Source organism: Dermacentor silvarum, chromosome 1, assembly GCF_013339745.2.
Source record: "Dermacentor silvarum isolate Dsil-2018 chromosome 1, BIME_Dsil_1.4, whole genome shotgun sequence".
NCBI classification, from domain to species: domain Eukaryota; kingdom Metazoa; phylum Arthropoda; class Arachnida; order Ixodida; family Ixodidae; genus Dermacentor; species Dermacentor silvarum.
The window spans coordinates 30512600-30522062 of NC_051154.1; positions in this window are offsets into that span (position 1 = coordinate 30512600).

A 9463-nucleotide genomic window follows, 5' to 3' on the forward strand; every position below is an offset into this window, starting at 1 on the left:
CTAAGCGGACCACAGTATGCTCGATCGTCTTGTGTGTGATATTTTGTTGAATTAAAATAAATTAATTGTTTCTTTACCAATTAATAATACGTCTAATGTTGTTGACCTTACTCGTCACCTGACTTTTTCTTTCACATGCTCCTCGCTGCGACAGCAAGGAGCACGGTTGCGTCGCCCGCGGCCACTGCTCAGAACGTTGCCTCGAGGGGCAAAGCAAAAACGTTGGGTTGCGCTCGCTGCAGCCTCCCAGTTTCGGTTTCGCGCGCTGGTGCCACAGTTCCGCTGGTAATCGCATTTTTCCAGATACAAAAGTTGATATGGAAGCTTATACGGAGAGCGCGCGCTCGCTTCAATTTCCCCAATTACGATGAACCCACTGAAACTAATTAAAAGATAGTTAATTATTGATTTTTGTTAATTCATCATCAGCTTATATTTATGTCCATTGCAGGACGAAGGCCTCTCCCTGCGATTTTTGTTAATTGGCGACTAATTGTTAGATATCACCCGTGACCAAGTGGTCGCCACCACTGGCGGCTGGTCCCCAAAGGAACCGTCCTTTTATTTCAAAGCTGCCATTTTTAAATATTACTTGAAGTCTTTGTAGAAACCATTTTTTTATGGTGTCATATAAATGAAATAAAACGCAATTTTAAGAGTGTGCATGCGCAATCAGTCTCGGCGCCCACAGAGAAAGTATACGTTGGATATGCCGCGGAGTTTCTCCGTACAGGAGGACTGGGAGGCGGCCCTGCTCGGCTGCTCCGACCTGGCGAGACAGAATTAAGGCCTTGGTCGTGCGTGCCCGAGCTGCGGTTATAGCCAGTGGGCTTCTGTAATGAGGAGCCCACCTAGTGTTTATAAGGAACGTCCCTTAAAGATCGCTCTATACCCTCCCTAGCTGTCAATACTTCGACCAATAAAGTTTTTCAGTCAGTCAGTCTCCGTACAGGGTGGCTACAACCGCGTCGTCTGCTACGGCGGTCGCCATGTTTAAACCAAGTTTAAACTCACCCTGCGTTCCCTGCGCCTAGCGCCAGCGTTACTAGAGGTAATCTAGTAACGTTGCCTAGCGCGGTGACGCGAGACGGTATTCAACCATAGTTTCATATTACCCTAGTCCCCCTATTAAGGGACTATGATAGTTATATAAGAATATATAGGAGGCATATGGCGTCAACCATGGCGTCATGGATGGATGGATGGATGGATGGATGAGGCTGAACCCTTTAAATCGGGCGGTGGCATACGCCACCTAGCCATGACTATTAACATAATTTGTACTTTGTGGTGGGTGAAATTTCACCCCTGCGTTGATTTTATCCACCAATCAGATAACCTCTGTTTGGTTATTTCTACCCGCTTAAAGTCTATTTGCCTTCACTGTCCCTAAACCCCAATGCTTTGAAAAAATCAGCCCCGTTGCCTTGCACTGTAGGGTTAAGCCCTTTACAGAAAAGTATTAGGTGTTCAGCCGTTTCCTCTTCTTCTCCACACGCACAGCACAACGTGTCTATACCTTGGTACTTCACTCGGTGCATCTTAGTCCGCAATACTCCCGTCCTGGCTTCAAACAACAAAGAGCTTCCCCTAGAATTATCGTAGATATTTTCTTTGGCAATTTCTTGCTTGAAAGTTCGGTATGTTCCCAGTGCTGATTTCGTCTGCATCCCCGTTTTCCACAGACCCCTCTCTGTTTCCTTAACCTTTTTCTTAACCGCTGTTTCCTGGTTTGCACCCCTCCTGCAGTCCAAATATTTGATTGACATATTTCTGGTCAGCTTCCTCCATTTTGTATCAACATGGACAACATGGTCAACCATGGCCAACTAGCGCCACCTGGCATCAAGGAGCCCATTTAATCCTGGCTTGTGAGAGCGGACACGACAGGGCGTAGGGAGATTCGGGAGGAACGTGCCGAGCCGAAGCACATGGTATCGCTAAGTTCTAGTTTTCCATTTTAATAATAACCTTTTGTTCCAACTGAAGCGTGTCATCGTCATCATACACGGCTGACATGGCGACGAGGACTCCAAAAAAAAGTCACAGGCCTGCGCGGCACACACAGCACAGTCACAGCGTAATTAAGCTGGTTGAGCGGCGCAAGAGTAGCTCCAATTTCGGCACCACGCACAAGGTCTTCGCGGCAAAGTGTCTTCGCCTCGATTCTGACGAGAACGATCTGAACTGTCCGCCCGGCGTCGGCGGCAAGCTGCAGCTTGTAATGCTCTCTGCACAGCAGTCTGCTGAGCCTGATGATGCCTGGTTGTAGCTGCGCACGTAGCTCTACGATTCGCTTCTTCAGCAGCGGTTCGTACCTTGCGAGGAGACGCCATAACGTGCACCGAAGAGGTACCCAGAATACCTAACATCGGGATACCGTTGATTGCGCGCCTCGTCTGAATCGCATCTCGTCGCACGCGGCGGTTGCAGGCACGTTAACTAGATGGCGCCACCATACTGGCGGAGGCTCGGGTCGTCGGCGCCAGCCTATTGACCCTTTTCGCGGCGATACCGTGGGCGCTGCCATGTTTGATCACATGGTGACGCGTCCATTGCTTGCCTCAACTGCCTGCGTTACCTCCTTGTTTTCAATGGAAGTGTATGACGCCGGCGCGGCTTAGGAAACCTCTGTTTTCAGAGATATCGTATACGGTGACTAGGTGGACGACACGAAGCTTTGATCACAGCTTCAGAAAACATGCAAAAGTGCTTTCGGAGTCGGAGCTGATTAAGCTATGTCCAAACGGCGCTAGCAGCGCATATGGTGCTTGTTGTAAATGCGGGGCCAAATATGTATTCCAAGCTATCCAAACATCCCACTCATGAATTCAGTCAGGATTAATGTGTTTTGCTCTTAGTTATTTATTCGGCAAGTATTTTGAAGCAGTGGCCTGTCAGTTTCTGACTCAGTGAAGTTCCTCGGTGCGGCCACTATGATTATTTTCTGCCTAATCGCTTGAGGGTGTGCTCAGTTCCGATAGATTTGTTCTTGCTGCGCACAACGCTTGAAACGTAGCTGTTTTGTACATTGTAATGCCTTGTAGCAAATATATATTACAGTCAGTAACTCGCTTACTATTGTGGACCGTCACGAAACATTCAGCTTCGACCATTCGTGTGCCATCGGTGTAGTCCGTCATTTATTGTGCGTATATATTCAAGCGTGCGCCCATTCACTTATTCTTGATACGTCGGCGATAGAGTGGGCGTAAGTTTTCCTGCCATTTGGGACAGATGTGTATAGATAACGTGCGCGAAACTTACTACGACAGGAAGCGGCGTTACTGCCTTTGTCATTGTTTAACGAGTGGTACTCACTCTTGCCGACGTTCTGGGGATGAAGCCCTTTCTTTGAAGGTTAGCGATACAAGGCTGGCGGATGAGAAAATTTCTGTATCCTCAACGAAAGCCGTTGATGTCGAAGTGCCGGTAACACGTTCGGAAAGTTGCAGCAGCGGTCCCCGAACTTGGCCACACAGATTCATTCCATTCCTTAACATGACAGTCACTATTTTTGCAGCCAACTACTGCACACGTCTTCAATCCACGTGATTCAATCTAACATGATTGGAGCACAGTGTGTTAGCGAAAACTCAGTTGCATTTCCGACAGCTGATCGCACAGAAGCAAGGTAGAAGCTGTAATGGTTTCGTATTTGTGCACGGTCGCTGAGGAGACGTATGGCACGCCGCCGTGAGCACCATCTCGTTTCTCTAAAACAAACTGCTCCGCGAAAAGGGTCAATAGGGCGCGTATAAAGGGAATTTTTCTTCTGCCTGATAGCCAAAGTTAGTTCTTTATTCTATGCTGATAGCAAGCGCTTGTGTGGCTCAGTGGTAACGTATCCGACTCCCACTCTGCGGGCCTGGGCTCGATCCCGGCGGAGAGCGGGTACTTTTTTTCGCATTTCCGGCGATGGCGGTTACGGGGCGGCGGCGGCATCATCGCGACCAGAAACTGCTATTGGAATGAGCCCATAACAGCTTACGCTGTAGAACGAACCGAGGCGGACGGGAAACTGAAGACAAAGCGAGAAGACGAGGCTGTCCCTACCAAGGCGAGCCGCAGCGAGTGCAGCCAGCAACGACGACCAACATGGAAAATGATCACCCCGAAGTGAAAAACTCCACGCTGATAACGGACGAAGCAGGCTCCAGCACCAACGATCTGCAGCTTACGACGCCACAAGGTAACTTCGAAGACAGTCCTTTTACAACTCGCTTGGTGACGTGGACGAACCACGACGAAAACGGAACTATGCCGAACTCGAGCGAAACGACGGAGCTCACGATGCTCAATACAACGCAACAAATGATGGCACGACTTCTCGAAAGACAATTGGGAACACCGCCCAGCATGTCGAATGACAGTGGTACCAGCGTTCCACTGTAAATAACGACAACACCGGACCTAACAGGAACTTTGCCGACGTACTCAGGAACCGAGTCGGACAATTTTTAACAGTGGAAAACCGCAGTGGAATCAATGCGCAATCGTTGCGCATGGACGGAAGCAGCGACGCTAAACGCAGGCATGCATTTCACGACTTAGGGGCCGTGCAGCCGCTTGGCACCAAACGACGGTTAACCAGTACAATGACTGGACAACATGGGCGACGGCGCTGAAAACGGAATTTGACAAGCCACTACTATTTTGCCAATGGGTTGCTTACGATGACGCAAGAGCACAGCGACAAAACGAAAGCATGACGGACTACATGTACGCACGCCTCCAGCGCATCGACGTGGTTCATACAAACTGTCCGACGACGACATGGTCGACTGGCTCGTACAGGGAGTGCGTTCAGAAAGTGCAAAGCCAATGTTGGCAGCCTTTCACGATCTCCGACGCGGAACTATCAGCCAGTTCTTGCATTACGTGCAACAATTAGACCGGCGAGATGTTGGACTGAACGATGACAGAAAGCCTCCAACACTCAGCAAAACTCCAAAGCCGACCGAAAGAAATACAACCGACTCTGCGAACACTACGGCGCCGAAATACACACGTCTACCGCCCGACACATGTGCCCATTGCAAAAAAAAGGGACACAGAGCAATAGACTGCCCCGATCCAGACACACGCACAGAAGAAGAAAAAGCAGCAGCAGCGTGACGACGTCAAGCGAAAAGCTCACCACAAGGCATCAACAGTGTCGCCATCCCAGACACAGGTGGGCACAGGATCATACTGCTACAAGCCAATGTAAATGGCATCGCGTCACGTGCACTCTGGGACACAGGCTCAGCAGTAACACTTATTGATGAACAGTTTGCACAAAACCACAACTATGAAGTTGCTACAGACGTGGACTGTGTATTGGGCGGTCCATTTGGCAACTCGTGCAAACGTACTGGTGCTACTCAAGTGAACATTGTTATTGGTGCTGCTTGCGCGACAGTGGAAGCAAAGGTAATCAAGAACCTTCCCTATGAGGTGTGTGAAGATGGGCTTGCACAAGGCTTACCCTATGAGCGACGGTCAGGAAAGGGCACGACGCTCCTCCACTCCGCAACGCACAAAGGCACTACGGCAGCGTTCATCGACTCTCCGACACGGCGCAGAGAAGGCTCTGGAGTCAGTTTGCCAACAAACACAGGTTTATTCACCCAAGATACAGCACGGTGCGACAGTCACGACGCTTACGGGCCAAGGCTCACCGCAAGACCGATCAAGTACGCGCGCCCGCTGTGCTAGGGCTAACCGGGTAGCGGTCCGCCAAGCGCGAGAGCGAGGAGTCGCGACAACAAAGGTCTCATGTAACCACCTTGTTACGGGCCTGTGAGCATCTGCCGCGGCAAGGAGTAGTAGTAGAGGTTGTGGATAGGAAAGATGCATATTTCTGCAGCCCTTGTAGGGAGCACGGCTCAGCATCTGAGGGGCGGGGAGTGGGGGGCAGAAAGTAGGAAAAAGTGGAAGAAGGGGGGAAGGGAGAGGGTAGTCGTCCTCGTCTCGGGCAGGGTGCCTCTACAGTCGGTCAGCCAGCATTGAATCAGCAAGGTAGCCGAGCACCACCTTGAATACCCTGCTGGGACTGCGGGCTGGAAACAGCAGGTCCGTGCTGGCGGCTTATGGTAGGCCCATGGGGCGAAGTTGAGCCACCATGCTGTTTCGGTGTTGATTGAGTGCGGGGCAGAAACATAGGAGGTGCTCCAGCGTTTCATCTGCCCCACACTGAGAGCAGGCTGGTGAGTCGGTTCTGCCCAGACGGAAGCTTCGGGCAGCTGTCCAGCAACAGCCAATCCGTAGGCGTAGCAGGAGGGATCTCTCCCTTCTCGTCGGTCCACTGTCAGGCAGCCGTGTCGGAGGACTCCGCCTTGCCACGCGTGCGTCGGGGTGGCAGCTCAGCAGCAGTCATTGCAAGGTGCTCCTTTGCCAAGGCATCTGCCTCTTCATTGCTCGGGATTCCCACGTGTGCAGGTATCCAGTGCAATGAGACATCGGTGCCACTGGCGCGGAGGGCATGGAGCTTCGTCACCAGGAGGGCTGCTCTCGAGTCGCTGGCCACTGCGACTGGTACTCCAGGAGGGTCAGCTGCCAGCAGGTCTACGGCCAGGTTGAGGCCCGCCATCTCGTAAGGTACATCCGTAAGGTCGTAAGTCGTAAGGTACATCCGTGAAGACGAGCAGTCCCCGCCAGCTCTTCCTCCAGCTTGGAGGTGGCAACCTGCAGGAGTGTGCAGCTGGAAGATTGGCGCTTGGAGTGCCCTTCAAGCGAGATGGAGATGACCAAGCGCCTCTCGTGTAGTGGCGGAAGTGGCGCCGCTGGAGGTGCCTGGCCGACCACTGCCTGGTAGGTGTCGACCAGGCTCCCCATCCTGGAGGAGGGGCGGCTCGCCAGGCGGATGAGCAGGGGTTCTCCGTCAGGGGCATGGGCCAGCCTGTTGATATGAAGCAAGCCACGTTGCTGCAGCAGGAGAGACAGACGCCTCTGCGAGCGTTGCTGCTATTTGTGAGGTCCGGGGCAACCCCAGCACGCTCCTGATGAAGCCTCGGTGGAGCTGCTCCAGACGTCTCAGCCGGGTTGGTGAGAGCGTGATGCGTGGCAGGGCGTAGAGCAGCCTGGAGGTGGCGGCTGCAGAATGCAATCGCAGCACCCAGGATGGCGAGCATCCTCGCCCCCTCAGGAAGATGCGGCTCACGGCTTTCTGGACCCTCTGGACCTGGGCCACAGCAGCCTTTACAGCGGGAGTACAGGTCAGCAGGTGGTCAATCTGCAGACCCAGGTACGTGACTGTCCTTTGCCATGGTATCCTGGGCCGGTATTTTGTAGCGATGCCTTTAAAGTAATAATGCCTTTTCGCGCTTATCGTGCTTTGTCAGTGGTCAGAACGACGGTCCGCTCACGTATAACGTTGATATCGTGAGCGGACCGTCGTTCTGACCACTGACAAAGCACGATAAGCGCGAAAAGGCATTATTACTTTAAAGGCATCGCTACAAGATACCGGCCCTGGTGCCACCTACGCTGAGACAGGCAGCGCTCCGTCGGGTGGCCGAACGAGGGTGGACCAGGAGAGCCTTGGTCTTGGCAGAGGATACGCGGCGAGGAAGCGCTCAGTGGACGAGAGCTTAGGTGGAGAGGGTACCCTGGGGCCGCCACTCGGGAGGCCAATCAGGGTGCGTCCCGGTGACGTGTTCTCGCGGGGCAAGTCCAATCCCGGGGGGAGAAGCACAGTTTACGCGGGAAAGTAGGTCCGGCGCGCTAGCCATGTCTGCCATGTTGCCGTCACGGCGGCGGTTCCCGGAGATCGAGCTAAGCGCCACGCGCGAGCTGGGAGATGAGGCGCGGGAAGGCACCTCGATCCCCACAGGTACAGTGTACTAGAAGGGGCAGTGCAGCGCACGGAGCCAGCGACCCATAGGGCGCCTGACGCCGCCGGTGGCGAAAGAAGCGGTGGCACTGCAATCGCCCACTCTTGCATGCGGTTGCTTGCTTCGTGGCTTGGAAGCGCTTGCTATGGCGCTTGTTAGGTGCTCCCTTCTCCTCCCTTCACTTCATTAAAATTTACTCCTCCTCCTTCTAGGTGCTGTTTCTCTTGCTTTTCTGTCAATGTGTGGTGCTAAAGCGTGCACATGGCTCCTAAGCAACGGTTAAACCATTGTTTCGCCCCTGGATGCAGCGCAGGGTTCTCACGAAGCAAAGAAATGGCGAAATTTGCACTGTTTGAAGCGCCCGTAGACCCGGAGCGAAGAAGCGTTTGGGAACGTAATTTGCACAGATGCGATAAGAGGCTTACACATGATTCCGCAGTGTGTGAACTACATTTTGAGCAGTGCTTCATCGTTAGAGAATATGTGCATTGGATCAATGGCACGGTGATACGGATACCATGGGGGACGCCAAAGATTACTCGGACGATGTTTCCACCATGTTGCCTATAACATTGTCCCACATTTAAGGAAGCGCTTGCCTCCAAAGAGAAACGTGATAAAGAAGAGGTCCAAAGATGTGTTTACCAACTGCTTCAGTGGGTGCAAATTTCACAGTGAAAGGATGTTTTGCACATGATACATTATGCTTCCCCCTTGCAGGTCGGTTGCGAAGACCATGAAAAGAGCCTAACTGCACGTATGGTCGGGTTTTATGTTATCATGAGACTGCACTTTTTTGTGAAAGGCGAAAACAAATCCAATCTGCTGAGGAAGCGTAATTCAGCCAAACACCTTACGCTAACCTAACCTGCTCTTACTTTGTTTTTGCACTTCACCTAGCTAATTGTGTGGATTAGTCGAAGCAAAGCAAGCAGCTGCACATGTGTAGCTCATTTGCTGCCCATTACCATGGCAATACTGTCACTGCATTAGTGTGGAAAGCTATTCCAGATATCAATGTTCTGTGCCCTACCTCGTATATGTGTTCTCATACTCTGTGATGCCTTATTGTTAGCATTTAGTTGCAGATTGCACAGACCATGAGCTTGTGCCCCTTTTGTGAAATGCTGTAGCTCGTTTAGCTGCTTTGCCATTTCACTGACATTGCCATTTGGCTTCCTGCATCACTGATGTGCTAGTCTTCTGTTCATTTGTGTTTACTTTGTGGGTGGGACATGGTTAAACAGATGAATTTCAGTGATTTTTTTTTTTCAGAATAAATTGCTTCTGTGGACGTATGCGACTTTCAATTTGTGCATGAATGTTTTCTATGTAGCTTTTAATTCGTGAAAATTGCAGCTCGCGTCAACAGCAACGAGTCCAGGTGATTCTGCGCGACGTTATTCATTGACGCAGTTTTTTCTTTTTTTTTTCTCTTTTTCCAGGCCGTCACCTAATGTGTCATAGAAAGGTGTAGCGAAGGAGATAACGAGTGTACAATGTACCTGCTTAATTTAAACTTACTTTCGTTGTTTGCGGACCCTAGCTACGTTTAATTCCTCTGTCATGCGGCCAGCCAATTGCGATTATGTACAGTCCGAATCTGCTCGCTCGCGATCGTAGACTCGTCTGCGCCCTCAGGCTCT